Below are 17947 nucleotides of genomic sequence, written 5' to 3'. Positions count from 1 at the left end.
GAAAAAATATGTTTAGTTTTATAAGAAATTGCCAAAGTATATTTCAAAGTGCCTTTTTTTTTTGCATTACTCCCAGTAATGAATGTTCATGTTGTTCTGTATCTTTACCAATGTTTAGAGTAGTTAATGTTTTGCTTTTGACCACTCTAATGGTTGTGTGGTTATTTCACTTTAATTTGCAACTAATGACACATTTTCATGTGATCATTTTCCAGTGGAATCCCTTATTTGATAAAATGTCTGCTAAAGTCTTTTGTCCATTTAAATCAGGTTGTCAGTTTTCTTATTATGAAGTTGCAAGCATTCTTTCTGTATTTTAGAAAACAGTTCTTTAACATGTGTGTCTTTTGAAACTGTTTTCTCCAACTCTGGCTTGTATTCTTATTCTCTTGACAGTGCACAACTTTTAATTCCATGAAGTCCAACTTATCAATTATTTCTTGATGCTACTTCTTTTTTGCGGGGAGGATTGGAACCAGGCGCACTCAACTACTGAGCCACATCCCCAGTCCTATTTTGTATTTTATTTAGATGCAGAGTCTCACCGAGTTGCTTAGCTCCTTGCTCTTGCTGAAGTTGGCTTTGAACTCACAATTTTTTTTTCTCATCCCTCAGCCTCTAGAACCACTGGGATTACAGACATGTGCCACCACGCTCGGCTTGATACTACTTCTTCTTTATTTTCTTTTTTAAATTATGTACTTTAATTAGGAATATATGACAGCAGAATGCATTTTTATTCATTGTACACAATTGTAGCACAACTTTTCATTTCTCTGATTGTATACAAAGTAACATCGCACCATATGTGCAGTCATACATGTACCTAGGGTAATAATGTCCATCTCATTCCACTATCTTTCCTTCTCCCCCATCCCCCTTTTGCCTAATTAAAGTTCCTCCATTTTTCCCATGCCCTCCCCCATATGGATCAACATCCACTTATCAGAGAAAACATTTGGCCTTTGGTTTTTTTGGAATTGGCTTACTTCGCTTAGCATGATATTCTCTAACTCCATCCATTTATCTTCAAATGCCATAATTTTATTCTCTTTTAATGCTGAGTAATATTCCTTTGTGCATATATACTACAGTTTCTTTATCCACTCATCTATTGAAGGGCATCTATGTTGTTCCACAGTTTAGCTATTGTGAATTATGCTGCTATAAACATTGATGTGGCTGTGTCCCTGTAGTATGCTGTTTTTAAATCCTTTGGGGATAGACCAAGGAGTGCGGTAGCTGAGTCAAATGGTGGTTCCATTCCCAGTTTTCTAAGGAATCTCCATACTGCTTTCCAGAGTGGTTGCACCAATTTGCAGTCCCACAGCAATAAATGAATGTGCCTTTCCCCCACAACCTCATCAATGCTTAATGTATGTATTCTTGATAACTGCCATTATGATTTGTGTAAGATGAAATCTTAGAATAGTTTGATTTGCATTTCTCTAATTAGTAGAGATGTTGAACATTTTTTTATATATATTTGTTGATTGTATGTCTTTTTCTGAGAAGTTCAGCTCCATAGCCCATTTATTGATTGGGTTGTTTTTTTGTTGTTAAGTTTTTTAAGTTCTTTATATATCCTAGAGATTAGTGCTCTATCTAATGTGCGTGTGGCAAAAATTTGCTCCCAAAATGTAGGCTCTCTCTTCACCTCATTGATTTTTTTTTTCCTGAGAAGAAGCTTTTTAGTATGAATCCATCCAGTTTTATTTATTTTACTTTAGAAGTCTTGTTAAGGAAGTCAGGGCCTAATCTGACGAGACAAAGATTTGGGTCTACTTTTTCCTCTATTAAGGCGCAGGGTCTCTAGTCTAATTCTTAGGTGGTTGATCCACTGTGAGTTGAGTTTTGTGTGTGGTGAGAGATAGGGATTTAGTTTCATTTTGCTGTATATGGATTTCTAGTTCTCCCAGAAACATTTGCTGAAGAGGTTGTCTTTTCTCCAATGTATGTTTTTGGCACCTTTGTCTAGTATGAGATAACTGTATTTATGTGGTTTTGTCTCTGTGTCTTTTATCTTGTACCATTGGTCTACATGCCTGTTTTGGTGCCAAAACCATGATGTTTTTGTTACTATAGCTTTGTAATATAGTTTAAGATCTGGTGTTGTGTTGCCTCCTGCTTCACTCTTCTTGCTAAAGATTGCTTTGGCTATTCTGGGTCTCTTGTTTTCCCAAATGAATTTCATGATTGCTTTTTCTATTTCTAAAAGGAATGACATTGGTATTTTAATTGTAATCACGTTGAATTTGCATAGCACTTTGGGTAGTATGGCGGTTTTGACAATATTAATTTTGCCTATCCAAGAGCATGGGAGATCTTTCCATCTTCTAAGGTCTTCTTCAATTTCTTTCTTTAGTGTTTTGTAGTTTACATTGTAGAGGTCTTTCACCTCTTGTTGATTCCCAAATATTTTATTTTTTTCTGAAACTATTGTGAATGGGGTAGTTTTCCTAATTTCTCTTTCAGAGGATTCATCACTATTATATAGAAGTGCATTTGATTTATGGGTATTGATTTTATATTCTGCTACTTTGCTGAATTTATTTATTAATTTTAGAAGTTTTCTACAAAGTATTTTTGGAGGCTATAAGTATAGAATCATGTCGTCAGCAAACAATGGTAGTTTGAGTTCCTCTTTTCCTATCTGTATCCTTTTAATTTCCTTTGTCCATCTAATTGCTCAGACTGGAGTTTCAAGGACTATGTTGAGTAGAAGTGGTGAAACAGGACATCCCTGTCATGCTCCAGTTTTTAAAGGGAATGCTTCAAATTTTTCTCTATTTAGAATGATGTTGGCCATGGGTTTAGCATAGATAACTTTTAAAATGTTGAGGTATGTTCCTACTATCCCTAGTTTTTCTAGTGTTTTGAACATGAAATCAAGCTGGATTTTAAATGCTTTCTCTGCATCAATTGATATAATCATATGATTCTTATCTTCTATTCTTGTCTATTGATGTGATGAATTATATTTGTTGATTTCCATATGTTGAACTAACCTTGCATCCTGGAATGAACCCCACTTGATCAATGTGCACTATTTTTAAATGTGTTTTTATATACAATTTGTCAGAATTTTGTTGAGAATTTTTAAATCAATGTTCTTCAGGGATATTGGTCTAAAATTTTCTTTCCTTGATGTGCCTCTGCCTGGATTTGGTATCAGGATGATACTAGCTTCATAGAATGAGTTTGGAGGGTTCCCTCCTTTTCTATGTCATGGAATAATTTGAGGAGTATTGGTATCAATTCTTCTTTGTTTGTCTTGTAGAACTCAGCTGCAAATCTGTCTGGTCTCAAGCTTTTCTTTGTTAGTAGGCTTTTGATGGCATCTTCTATTTCCTTGCTTAAAGTTGATCTATTTAAATTGTGTATGTTCTCTTGATTCAGTTTGGGCTGATCATATGCCTCTAGATATTTGTTGGTGTCTTTGAGGTTTTCTATTTTATTGGAATATAAATTTTCAAAATAATTTCTAAATTGTCTTCTATATTTCAATAGTGTGTGCCATGATATTTTCTTTTCATCACAAACTTTAGTAATTTGAGTTTTCTCTCTCCTTATTTTTGTTAGGGTGGCTAAGGGTTATCAATTTTATTTATTTTTTCAAAGAACCAGCTTTTTGTTTTGACAATTTTTTGAATTGTTTCTTTTATTTCAATTTTATTGATTTCTGCCCTGATTTTAATTATTTCCCATCTTCTACTACTTTTGGGGTTGGTTTGTTTTTATTTTTCTAGGGCTTTGAGATGTAATGTCAGATTGTTTATTTGTTGACTTTTTCTTCCTTTAATGAATGAGCTTAATGCAATGAACTTTCCTCTTAGCACTGTCTTCATAGTGTCCCAGAGATTTCAATAAGTTGTATCAGTGTTCTCATTTACCTCTAAGAATTTTTTTTAATCTCCTCTCTGATGTATTCTGTTATCCATGCATCATTCAATGGCATATTGTTTAGTCTCCAGGTGTTGTAGTAGCTTCTGTTTTTTATTTTATCATTGATTTCTAATTTCATTCCATTATGGTAGATAGAATGCAAGGTAGTATCTCTGTCTTTTGTTTTTATAAGATTTGCTTTGTGGCATAACATATTGTCTATTTTGTAGAAGGATCCATGTGCTGCTGAGAAGAAAGTATATTTGCTTGTTGATGGATGGAATATTCTATATATGTCTGTTAAGTCCAAATTATTGATTGTTTTTATTGACTTCTGTAGTTTCTTTGTTTAGTTTTTGTTTGGAAGATCTATCCAGTGGAGAGAGAGGTATATTAAAGTCACCCAGTATTATTGTGTTGTGGTCTATTTGGTTCTTGTAGTTGAGAAAGGTTTGTTTGACATAATAGATGCCCCACTATTTGGGGCATATATATTTATGATTGTTATATCTTGTTGATGTATGAATCCCTTAAGCAGTATGAAATGTCCTTCTTTATCTCTTTTCACTAGCTTTGGCTTGAAGTCCACTTTATCTGATATGAAGATGGAAACCCCTGCTTGTATATGTGGTCCATGTGAATGGTACTTTATTTCCTACCCTTTTACCTTCAGTCTGTAATGTCTTTTTCTGTTTGATGATTCTCTAGAAGACAGCATATTGTTGGTTCTTTTTAAAATTCAAACTGTCAGTCTATCTTTTAATTGATGAGTTTAGGCCATTTACATTCAGGGTTATTATTGAAATATGATTTGGATTCCCAGACATTTTGGTTTATTTTTGTTTTTAACTTGACTTGTTTTCTCTTTTGATTGGCCTTTCCTTTAGTGTAGTCGCTCCCTTTGCTGATTTTCATTTCCTCCTCCTGAAATATTTTGCTGAGAATACTTTGTAATGCAGGATTTCTCACTGTAAATTCTTTAATCTTTTGTTTATCATGAAAGGTTCTTATTTTGTTATCAAATCTGAAACTGAATTTTGCTGGATATAAGATTCTTGATTTCTTCTATTTTCTTTCAGAGATTGGTATATTTTGTTCTAGGATCTGCTGGCTTTGAGGGTCTGGGTTGAAAAAATCTGCTGAGATCCAAATTGATCTTCCCTTACATGAGATTTGATTCCTCTCTCTTGCAGCCTTTAGGATTCTATTCTTATTCTGTATGCTAGGCAGTTTCATTATAATGTGCCTTAGTGTAGATCTATTGCAATTTTGTACATTTGGTGTCCGGTAAGCCTCTTGTATTTGATTTTCCAATTCATTCTTCATGTATGGGAAATTTTCAGATATCTCATTGAAGAGATTGTGCATTCTTTTGGTTTGAGTCTCTGTGCCTTCCTCTATCCCAATAAATCTTAGATTTGGTTTCTCAATGCTATCCCATAATTCTTGAATGTTCTGTTAATGGTTTCTTACCATCTTCACTGTGTGGTTAACTTTACTTTCAAGATTGTATATTTTGTCTTCATTATCTGATATTCTGTGTCTTACAAGTAATCTAGTTTGTTGGTGATACTTTCTATTGTATTTTTTATTTCATTTACTGTTTCCTTCATTTCAAGAATTTCTTATTTTTTTTTCAGAATCTCTCTTTCTTGAAGTAATCTTTTTCTGCCTGTATTTGCTCCCTTATCTCTCTGTTGGAGTTATCAATTTTTGTTTGTATTTGCTCACTTAGGTCATTCTTTAATTCATAGATCATTTTAATTATGTATGTTCTGAACTCCTACAACATTTTATCAACTGGGCTATATATGGATTCTATTATTGTAGTAACTTTGTTTGGGGTACTTTCTTCCCTTATTTTTTCATGTTGTCTATATATCTTCCTTTCTTGCAGTGCAGATCTGAGGTATTACAGTTTATACCCTATAATCTTGTAGTGTCCCTGCAGATTACTTGTACCCTACCTTGATATTTGGCTTCCTGTCACCAGATGGTGTCCCATGATAGATTCTACTGCAACTAAAGGTGGCAATAGCAGAGGTAACTCAAGATAGCAGTGTGTCCCAAAATGGATGCAACAGCTTTCAGGAGCGACTACCTGAAAGGTTGGGCTGACTGTTTGGAGATGCATCTACCTCCAGGCCCTATGTGTTGTCCAAAAGTAGAGGCTACTGCATGGGGGGGACTATGGAGATGGCTTCAGTGTCCCAAAATGGAGGTGTGCTAGGCCTGGGCTCCAGTGTGGGTGTGCTGGTTGGTTTTGGGCCTAATCTAATTGATACTACTTCTTTTTTTTTAAGAGAGAGAGAGAGAGATAGAGAGAGAGGGAGAGAGAGAGAGAGAGAGAATTTTTTTAATATTTATTTTTTAGTATTTGGCGGACACAACATCTTTGTTTGTATGTGGTGCTGAGGATCGAACCCGGGCCACATGCATGCCAGGTGAGCCACATCTCCAGCCCCTAATACTACTTCTCGATTCATGCTTTTGTTGTTGTATGTAAAAGTCATCACCATACCCAAGATGACCTGGGTTTTACCCTGTGCTGACTTCTAGGAATTTCATAGATTTGCATTTTACATTCAGATCTATTTTGAGTTAATTTTTGAAGGGTATAAGGAATGTGTCTAGATTTGTTTTCTTGCATGTGGATATTCAATTTCTCCAGCACAATTTTTTGTGAAGACAATCTTTACTCATATTGCCTTTGCTCTTTTGTGAAATATCAATGACTGTATTTACGTAAATCTTTTCTGTCCTACTGATTTTTCTATTTTAACAATGCCGTGCTGTTGATACTATAGCATATACTAAGTCTTGGAATTGGTTAGTATCTATCAATCTGATTTTTTTCTTCTTCAACAGTGAGTAGTTATTCTGGGTATTTTCTACTCCATACTTTAGAATCAGTTTATCAATATTCATAAAATAACTTGCTGAGATTTTGATTTGTATTCTATTGAGGCTATAGGTCAATTTGAGAAGAACTGAGCTTGTGTAATATTGAGTCTTCTTATCCTTGAGCATGGAATATCTCTCCATTTATTTAGTTTTTCTTTGATATAATTTATCTGAGTTTTGGAGTTCTCCTCTTAGACATCATATATATTTTGCTCCATTTATACTTAAATATTTCATTTGGGGAGACTAATAAAAATGTTATTATGTTTTAAATTTTATTTTATTGGTGGTTCATGGGGCAAATGACTGTTATATATTGTTCCATTAAGTCCTAAGTTTTTAATACTGCAAATATTTCAATAACATTGTCATAGGTGCATTAAATAGATCAAAAATCATTATCTAGATCTTATATATCCTTTACCTATATGCTTTATATATTTTTCCAAATGCTCTAATCTTTTTGCTATCGCTCTCCTCAAAAGACTAGAACTCTAAAAATATAACATTTATTTCAAAAGTTACCATAAGTGATATGTTGCTCAACTTAAGATTTTATATGTGTCCCATATCTGAGATGATGGCACTTAGGTTAACCTTTGTGATCCTAGAACAGTTGTTGATTGTTCAATTTGTTAAGCTTCTCATTTGTTAGAATGGTGATATAGTCTGAATGTGTTTTCCTCAAATTCACATGGTGGAAGCTGAGTCCCAAGTGTGAAGTAATAAGACCTTTGGTTGGAAGATGATTGGGTCATAAAATTCTGCCACTATGAATAGAATAATCCATTTGTGTTCATCAGCTTTTGCATTGTTCTGATCCAAATACCCAACAAGAACAATTTAGAGGAGGAAAAGTTTATTTTGGCTCATGGTTCAGAAATTTAGTCCATGGTGGGCTGACTCTGTTGCTCTGAGACTGAGATGAACAAAGTCATTATGGCCGGAGGCTTGTGGATGTTCTCTGCTCCCTTCATGGCAGTCAGGAAGCAGAGAGAGAGAGTGGGCCAGGGAGCACTGGGAAGATGAGACCTTCTGGAGAACTCTCCATTTGCCCACCTCCTCCCTCACCTGCCTACAGTTACCACCCAGTCAGTTCACTCAAATTAGACTGAACTGATTAGGATATCTCTCTCACAATCCAACTCCTTCACCTCTGAACATATCTGCATTAACATAGGAACTTCTGGGACTCACTTCCTCTGTCTCACTATGAGATACCCTCATTATATTGTAATACAAGAGCAAGACGGCTCTTGCTAGATGCTGAATGAATGTTAGCACTGTACTCTCAGACCATCCACCCTGCAGAAATAGAAGCAAAATAAACTTATTTTGTATATAAATTTCCTGGTATTGGGTATTTATTATAGCAACAGAAAATGAACTCGAACAGATGGAGTAAGGATTTCTCTCTACTTATTGAATTGGAAACTAGAAGTCAATGACACTTTTTACTATTTATCATTTAAAATTTTACCTGTCCTAGTAGGTATGAGGTAGGATTGATTTGCATTTCCTTAATGACTAATGACCAATTATGTTGTTCATCATGCATATAATTTTAAACACCACTTACATGCTATTTTATTATAATTATAATTTCAGTGTTTTAGAATAAGCAGATGGAGCCTTTTGACAATGGTATTATGTCACATTGTGAGTCAGCTTTCATTTAGGTATTGTTTGGAGACTCTTTCCTCACTGGGTCTGTTTAGATTTCTAGAATGAACCTTTCTTTGGACGACATGTAACATAAAGAATGGACAAAAATTGCCTTTGTTTGCATTTGATGTAATTGATACTCATTTTAGCCTGGCATGTGTTGAGGTCACTGATCATATGCTTTTCAGATATGCTCAACAGCTCTTCCTCAGAGAAACTGCCTTTATGAGTTTTGTGTTCATACCTACTCTTCATCCACCTATAGACTTTCCTCCCCAAGCCATAGGGGTATGCACAGAGCACGTCACCTTGACTTGGCCTATATCATAGTGTCTTCTGAACATCTTTTCCATCACATTTTCTTGTCCCCCCATCTTCTCCATTTTGGTGTACAGCTTTTACTTCAATGCTTTCAAGATCTTTGAGGTAAAATGTTGACTCTCTAGGAGAACAATAAAAGCAAACTAGTACATTTGGTATGATTTTAGGGATACCACAAGTACTTCTCAATTAGCACACCTGTACACACACAAACACACACATATCTCCTATTAAATCATGGCTTTGTTCCTCCTCAGATGAGCTGCTCAATTGTGAAGATATTGACTGGAGGGAGATTGATGAAATATTGTCTGAGAAGTGATATTTGCTTTTGCTCACCCACATGCTGTAGAGACAATCCAACTTCCTTTATTTGTGATATGTATCACTTCTTCATATCTGTCCCATAGTGACAGAAGCTAGTGTGAATTTAAGGTTTACTTTGATATGCACAAGTGTGCATGTTGAATCAACCATGTCATCTCAAATAATTGTAAAACAATGGTGATTTTAAAAATATCCAGAGTTATGCAGATGTATAAAGTCTGTAGGAAAATGAGATCTGTGCCTTCTTGTTTCCTTGATGATGGATAAAGACTTCAGTGAGGTAATCACATCTTGATGATCTCCTGTGAAGTCAGATTGCTAAAAGGCAGTTTAACAAAGGGAATTGACATGTATGGACCACCATTCCTTAGTGCATCCAAGTACCTGGTTTCATTTTGTCTGTCAAAGAACCTACTGAGGAAAGTATTGTGCTACTATTTGTATAGACTAGTAAACTGAGATTCAAAGATATTTAATAAATTAATTCATCTTTTCCCCTTTTAGCTTGGCAAGTTGGTACCTGCCTATGAATACCAGTGACTGGGAGGCTGAGGCAGAAGGATTGCAAGTTTGAGGCCAACCTCAGCAAATTAGTGAGATCTTGCTTCAAAATAAATAATAAAAGAGACTCTGGATGTAGGTCAGTGGTAAAGCACCCCTGGATTCAATCCCCACTTTTTGTCCTTCTATTAATGTTTCCCCCAAATCAATTTGTGAACAGGTGCAGGGTTGGCTGCATGCTATCATCCTGTTGAAATTGTTTAAAATATAAATTCTAGTCTCCCATACCCGAACATTCTAGTTTGGTAAGTCTGGCTTAAACCCAGAGTTTATTTGTATATACTAAAGTAATTTGGCTATATAGCCATGTTTAAAACATCTATTTTACCACATGACCTCAGTCCAGTTTCATCTTTCAATCATATTTAAATTTATTGACAAAGGCTGCTCAGAGTCCTGTTATTAAGATAAGCTGATGGAGAAGTATCCTGTGATCCATTAGTGATGGCTGCAATGGGTCCAGATAGAGGGAGGAGAATCCCATTGTCAAATATTGGCCAACTGTGATCTCAATTATGACAGTTGGTAGGTGTGTGAGAAAGAAAAAAAAAAAAGGAAATCAGATAATAATACTTATATATTTATGAAAAATTTCCCAAGAATACACTTAATATTTTATTCAGCTAAATACAAACCTCTTAACTATCATAAACCCAAAATTAGCTCTAGGAAAAATAGTAGTGATAACTACTATAGAAAGTCAAACAAAGCAGAAGAATCCAGGTGTTCTTGCAGATCTCCAAGGTGCTGAATTCTGTCCATCACCCCAGCCCTGTGGAAATACCTGTGCCAGGAATTCTGTGTGAGAGTGGCTGCCGTGTGCCCATGTTCTCTATTTTGCAGTCTTATTTCTTATGGTAGAAAAAAAAATAGTGACTGTATATATTTTAGTAATAGATCACATATTTCTTATTACTTCAAAACCTTTAGGGAGAGAGCAAACATGTTTTATAGTTTTAAATTGTGTGTGTCCTAGGTTTCTGACATTATTAAATTTTAATTTTAGATGTGTATTTTCTATTTGGAGAAATAATTTACAATACAGGCCTGATTTTTTTATAAGTCATACTTAAATAGATACAATGCAGTCATTATTTAATGTAGTCATAGAAAGAATAGAAAATATTGTGTCATTCATCATAAAACGATGTCTACATTTTATGTCTGAATTTTCCAGAACATAACAAGGAGAACCCCACACTTGGGATTTATTTAATCTAGAATAACTCATGTGCAGCTTCGTAACATCAACAATCAGGGATCCTGAAATCTTCATTATTTTAGTGTCAGCTGGTAACCTGAAACAGATTGAAGAGACTCCTAGGTTCCTTAAACCCTTATTTCCTAGCTTCCACTCTTGGTGCAGATATTGTTACTTCCTTCTGTCCACATGGAAGGTAATGATACACAAGATTATTTGCCACAGTTAGGAGTTAGGCTCAAGAATGACTTTTTCTTCCCCTCACCTTTTATTTATTTATTTATTTATTTATTTTTGTAGCAGGGAGTAAACCCAGGGTGCTTTCCCACTGAGCTACATCCCCAGTCATTTGGCTCTTTTTATTTTATTTTGAAACAGACTTTTTCTAAGTTGTTTAGGGTATTGCTGACTTACTGAGGCTGTCCTCAAAATCGAGATACACTTGCCTCAGCCTCCTGAGTCTCTGGGATTACAGGCACCACCATACCCAGCTAGGAATGACTTTTTAAGTGTTTGGTTATCTTCTTACCTGTAGAAGAGTTGTGAAAGATATAGCAAATATAAAGAGAGAAATGTGGTTTACTAGTGGTACCCATTATGGAACCAGAATGGGGCAGTGACACCACAGAGCTAGTATACTTATCATTTTTAATTCAGATCAGTAACAGTAGCTATGTGGGTGAGGAAGAAATAAAAATATCATATATGCTGTAATCATAAGCGTGAAGACATAAAAATGAAAGAAGTGGACAAGAGGTATGGAATGAAGTGTCAGGGTATAATTTCCCAAAACCCAAATGGAATCCTCACAAATCTCCGTAGTGCTAGACTGTTGGAAATGAAAACATAACAAAACTCCAAAGCCAACTCTCTGGATACAACTGCTAAATACATTAAAAAAATCTAATTGACTTTGAATTATACATGTGTTTCTGTTAATAACAGTGTTCCTCATTTCAAAATTCTTAACATGTGAGTTCTTAAGAAAAATATGCTATAAAAATACTTTATTACTTTGCCATTCATTCAGCAGAGCCTTGAAATTGGTCAGTAGATTGGTTTAAAATCTGGAGCTCTGGTATTTCTCCTCAGTTTTACCATTGTAACAATTGAGGCTCAGGGTTCTAGTGATAAATACAGTGACAGTACAAGCTAACTGAAAAGTGCAAAATAATTGTCATTGCCTCAGAGATTAGATGATACAGTGATATTTTTCTGCTAGCATTACAATTGAGATGATTTTTGGAGGAAGATAAAGAGTAAAGAATTACTGACAAGTACTTATGAGAGGGACTTTTGTGTTTGTAAACAAAATGTGACTTTATGAAAGCAAATACAAAGTGATTATTCTACCTTCTGTTGCAATTTTTAATGCAATTCTGACATATTCTAGAGTTGTGGGGTTGGTTTAGTATAACAGACTGAGGAAAGTATAGCATTTGTCAGACCAAGGGCAACTAAAGAAGCCAGGCCAGACAATAAAAATATATACTTTGCACAGTGATGCAGAGGGATTTTTAAATAGAGTTCCCGTTTGCTCCAAACTCCAGGAAACATGTTCAACTCTCAGTGTTTCCCCAAAGAAATAAAAGCTTTCTTTTTATGTTGTTGTCTCTGTGAGAATATTACCTTTAAGACAATGACAGAATCAAGGAAACCCTATAAACAACTGGTTAGAAATACAAGCTGAAGCTAAGACACATGTTGAAATTAGAGGACACCAATTACCATGGCTTTATTTTTGCTTTTCTCATTACTTGTCGTACACGTGTTTCCTGTTGTGCTTTAGTAAAAATTATATCTTTTATCAGTTCACATTTCCTACAAATACAACCAAGATCAAATTTAGCAGCTTGCAAATTAACTTTTAAATATGCTCGCACATGTTTTAATAGGTAAGGAATAGGTATTTGATAACTGTGCTGGATAATGAACTCACTCCACATCATATTAAACATGATAAATGAAAAAGGGATGAAACAAAGTAATAGAAGAAAGAGAAGAGAAAGGATGGGAAAGAAAGAGAGGGAGGAAGGGAGGAAAGAAGGAAGAAGGAAAAGGCAGTAAATTTAAGAATTGTCAGAGGGGCTGGGGATGTGGCTCAAGCGGTAGTGCGCTCGCCTGGCATGCGTGCGGCCCGGGGTCGATCCTCAGCACCACATAAAAATAAATAAATAAAAAATAAATAAGTAAAAGTATTGTGTCCATCTACAACTAAAAATATTTTAAAAAGTTCATATAAGGAAACAATGCAAATATCCAATTATAAGAGATTGTATCATGTAGTGAACAAGTTTGTAGCGCCAGCATTCAGAAAGCCTTCAAAGCAATTTTGATGCATGCTAAAGTTTGAGAGTCGTTGATGTAATGAAATGTTACACAGAGTGTTTTTAAAGAAAACTTAACATGGAAAAACACAATACAATACTAAGTGAATTAAGGAATAAAATTCTTGATATTTAATATCATCCTATGTTAATTTTGTATAATGTGATTTCAATTTTATAAATATACTCATGCATATATTTATAAGATTAACATCATTCTTACATATGTATACATACATACACACATAAATACATGCAAGCAGGAAAAAATACTAGGAAAAAAATATAGTGGGAGTCATTTTGAATTATTTATTTGTACATTGATGTTCTTTTTCAAATTCTCTTCTATGATGGCATATTAGCTTTTCATCACTGTGACCAAAATACCTGAAAAGAAAATTCAGAGGAGGAAAAGTTTAATTTGGGTTGTTGTTTCAGTCCATGGTTAATGGACTCCTTTGCTCTGGGGCCAAGATAAAACAGAACAACATGGCAGAAGGACTTGGCCAAGGAAAGCTTCTCAGCTCATGACAGCCAGGAAACGAGGTAGAGGAAGAGGCCAGGGACAAATAGATTCCAAGGGTACATGGCTTACCTCTTCTAGCCAAGCCCCACTTGCATATAGTTACTATCCACTAGTTCATCCAATTGTCAATCAGTTAACCTAGTAGATAGATTAATCCACTAATTATGTTAGAGCCCTAAATTTTTCCTAAGAGTCTCACCTCTGAACTCTGCTCATCAGGGATCATAATTTCAATAGAAGAACTTTTCTGAGGACATTCCAGATGCAAACCACAGCAGATGACATTTTCCTTATATTCAATAAAATATCTTGGGCACAAACATTTTCATGTATATGAAATACTTAGGAAGTTTCAATACCCCAAGTTTCCTATGGCCCTGAATGTTTATTCACCTGTAATGTAAACACTGATTTATGGCAGGGAGGACCCTTCTTCAATATCAGATGATGTTTTATCATTCAAGAAAACAGTAAGATGTGGTAGTTGGGTTGATCTAGCCACAGGCAGGATGTGGCTACCAGAAAGTACTATAAGCCTTTGAGTAGAAGGAGCCACATCCTCCTCCCACCAGTTCTTTTTTTAGCTGATGGCAACTCCTAGGATTCTGACATTAACCAAAGTTCACATATTCTTTGTATTGCTCTCATACCTAATTTCTCACAAGCAATTCTTAGAATAAGCGTAGTAATAGTACAGAGCACAGGGTGTGCAATTTAAGGAAATATTAGGCATAAGGGATTTCAAATGACCAAGTTCATTTAGCCAAACTGGTCAAATAAGGGGAGCCATGAAAAAGCAGTGATCAAACAACACTTGCTTATTTTATGTTCCAAATGATCTGTGCTTTATTATCTCAAAACCATTAAAATTTGTTTTCTTGTTGACTTTTTTTTTTTTTTTGCAACTATCTGGGCACCATGAAGGTTCAACCTGTTCTAATAGTACTTGGACAATGTAGTAAACATAATATTGTTTACAATCATCTTGAAAAGCCCTCTGGCATTGGTAGCATTTTATATGTCATAGAAAATAAATATTGTGGCAGGTGTGACTTATCTACATCACTGGGACAAGATAACTTCCTTTTTGCCTGTTGTTCACAGTAGATAGATAATAAGAGCAGAGGATAGCCTCACCTGCTCCAAATTGACCACTGCCCTCAATTATGGTTTTTAGAGCCTAATAAGAGGCATAATTCACTTCCATACTATGATTTCCATCAGCCGCCAGAGATCATGTTGGAAAGATCTGAGGACAGAAATACCGTTCCATTCCCAAAGCAAATTCAGAAATTGCAATGATTTGGAGGAATAGTGATATGTTACAGAACAGTGGCAAGTTGAAAAGTCCAAAATTCTCATAGAAAATGAGAAAGAAAGAATATAACTTTGTGCAGTGATCTCTAAAACTAAATCTACTTTTCCAGTTACTCATAAACAAAAAATCTTAGTTTTTTGATATCTGTTATCCCAAACGTATAGATACATGAGTAGGAACACAGATGGATTTTGGAAAGCTAGATGCTGCCATCTGACTGTTATGGCCATGCCCTCAGGTTTATTACCAAGGCTGTTTTTATGATTTCCTACAAATGTCCTTTGTATCGCTGAGATATACTTATAAATATTTTACTATGTTTGGAAATACTCAGAAGGGTTTCAAAAGAAGCCTACAGGAAAAATATGGAAATTAATTGGGATATGTAAATATTTCAGATAAGGTGATCTTAGAGAAAATAGGACAGAGTTAAATAAAGCAAAAATCAGGATTGGAAACTCAGTCAAAAAAGGAGAATCTTAAAGTGCCTGTGTTTTGTCAACAGTGGCTTGGCAGTTAGAATAGGAAGGACAGAGGAAGTTAAACCCATGCTGGTTTCCAGAAGTCAGATACAAAAAAAAAAAAAAAAAAATGAACCTCTAGGACCAGATGGTTTTATGGCTTTAGTAAACAATACATTTGCATAATGCTTCCTCAATAATCCTGTCAGGAAGAGGTTGAGCTAGGAAACAATGTAGGATTGTGCCGTTTTTTGAATGACCAGGTCTCTAAATGGCCAACTGGTAATGAAGGAGAAACTGAAATGCTGGGAAGGAGACAGTATATAAAGGACAGCTCTTAGATCATCTTGACAAACAGGTAATCATAAATGCCAATATGTTTTCAAATACTAGGTCTCCCCTGGTGGCCTCATGGTAAACTGATTATCAAAGGGTAATGAGGGCTTCTCTTGTTCCGGATACCACCTCCGTGGGGTTTCCTTGTTTGTTCTGATTGTAGAGCCCTCTGACTTTTGTTTCTCCGGCTTGGGTGACTGCCATTTGGTTTCTCTTCAAGAAGAATCAACAAACCACTTGCTGTAGAATTCTAGTATGCACAGGCATGACTGCTCCCTATTGATTTCAGGATGTGGGATTGTAACACGAGTTTTGAACATAATCCTCAGTTTCAGCCAGTGGTTGGGAACCCTCATCTAATTCATTCATTGAATGGATGTCATTGGCAACAATCATTTGTTTTTTGCCACATGCAAGCACAAATTTCTACTTTGTGATACCTGTTACTAAAATCTCCCTTTTCTATCCCCCAAGCATGGCAACAATTCTCTCCCCCCACCCCCACATTGAATGCTAAAGCAAAGATCTTAAAGGGAAGGGGGCAAATTCCAAAGCTTACCAGGATTATTATAGCGACAACATATCTACATAGAGCCCTGGGTTGAAGGTAGTAAAGACTAACCATAGAGAATGCTGGGGTCTGTGGTGAAGGGCCAAGCCTGGGCTAAAAATCCTCAGCAGTTCCTCCAGACAATGGTGTCTCAGGTAACAAAGCAATGCAAGAAATTCCCCATCTCCTGAATTTCCAAGAAAAGTCAAATTACCTTTTAATAATACTGCAGGGGACAAACAAAATACTTCCGTCAGCAGTATTTATTTCACAGAGCATCAGGCTGTGATCAACCACCTTAGTTTCTATGACAGTGCTGCCAATAGAAATACAACATGGGTCACATATGTAACTTAAAATTTTCCAGGATAGATGTGAACAAGTGAAATGAAACATGAAATTAGTTTTATAACAAATATTATTTAATCCAGCTATTCAAAATATTAGTATTTCAATGTGTAATCATTATAAAAATGATTCACTAGATATATTTTATATTTTTGTTATAAGTCTGATGTGCAGTATATACTTTACATATGCATTAAATTTCAATATTTATTAGCTACCTTTCAAAGTCTTAGTAATCCATACATGGCTAGTGGCTCTATATTGAACAGCACAGCTCCTGGTTTTAGAGTGCTTTCTGTAATACACACATAAACAGTGATCAAGTCTTTGATTGCTTAGGGCATTTTGACCATCAGGTACAGGGATCTCCTCTGTCCTGCCCCTTGGGCTCTTGCTATTGCTGCAACATTCAGCTTCAACTGCCCAAGTGAATGCAGAAGGTGGACAGGAGGAACATATTCATGGGATATGCTTTCCCTAGGAATACTATAAGGAATTTTGGATATTTCTTAAAATTGGTGAAACATAACCTTAGACATCTCTTGGGAAGTCATTTAGTGAATATGATCTTCCATAACATTGTGAAAAATGATGATTCATCCTCTGCTTGTATATTTCTAGCTGTAGGAGCCTACTACCTCATGAATTAACTTTTGTTATACTGGATTATTCTAATTTATAGAAACTTTTGTGTCAGATGAAAGAAGGTTTTACCTGATTCTAAAGGTGAGACAAAATTCAAGTGGAGAAAATAATGAGGAAATATTAATTCAAAAATGAAGCAAATCCATCCCAACAAAACAGGAAAAGGAATAACTTTCCAATCCTGAACTGTTCAAAGACTGAATGGGATTCCCTTGAGTTCCTTATATCTGAAAGTATCTCAGCAATGATTGTACAAATAATTGTGAGCTTTCTGTGGCAAAGGAAATGCATAATTATAATTTTTCTGCTTTGAACTTTATCATAGATTTAATAGAAATACCATATTTCAAAGCATAATCAATGTCACCACATTAGTGTATAATCACAAATATTCTGTGCATCCTAATCTTGCACCAAAGACAGGTTAGTTATTACTAGTGATTTATTAGGAATAGTGGCACAAGTTTTTAAAAAATGATATATAATAGGCACATCCCTCTTTTCTGCAAAAAAGTTTGGTACAGAATCTGCAATTATTACCTAGTGAAATATGGCTCATATGTTTCTAATAC

The sequence above is a fragment of the Spermophilus citellus genome, assembly GCF_964194105.1.
Source record: "Spermophilus citellus genome assembly, chromosome: 8".
Taxonomy (NCBI): domain Eukaryota; kingdom Metazoa; phylum Chordata; class Mammalia; order Rodentia; family Sciuridae; genus Spermophilus; species Spermophilus citellus.
This window is presented reverse-complemented; position numbering follows the sequence as displayed.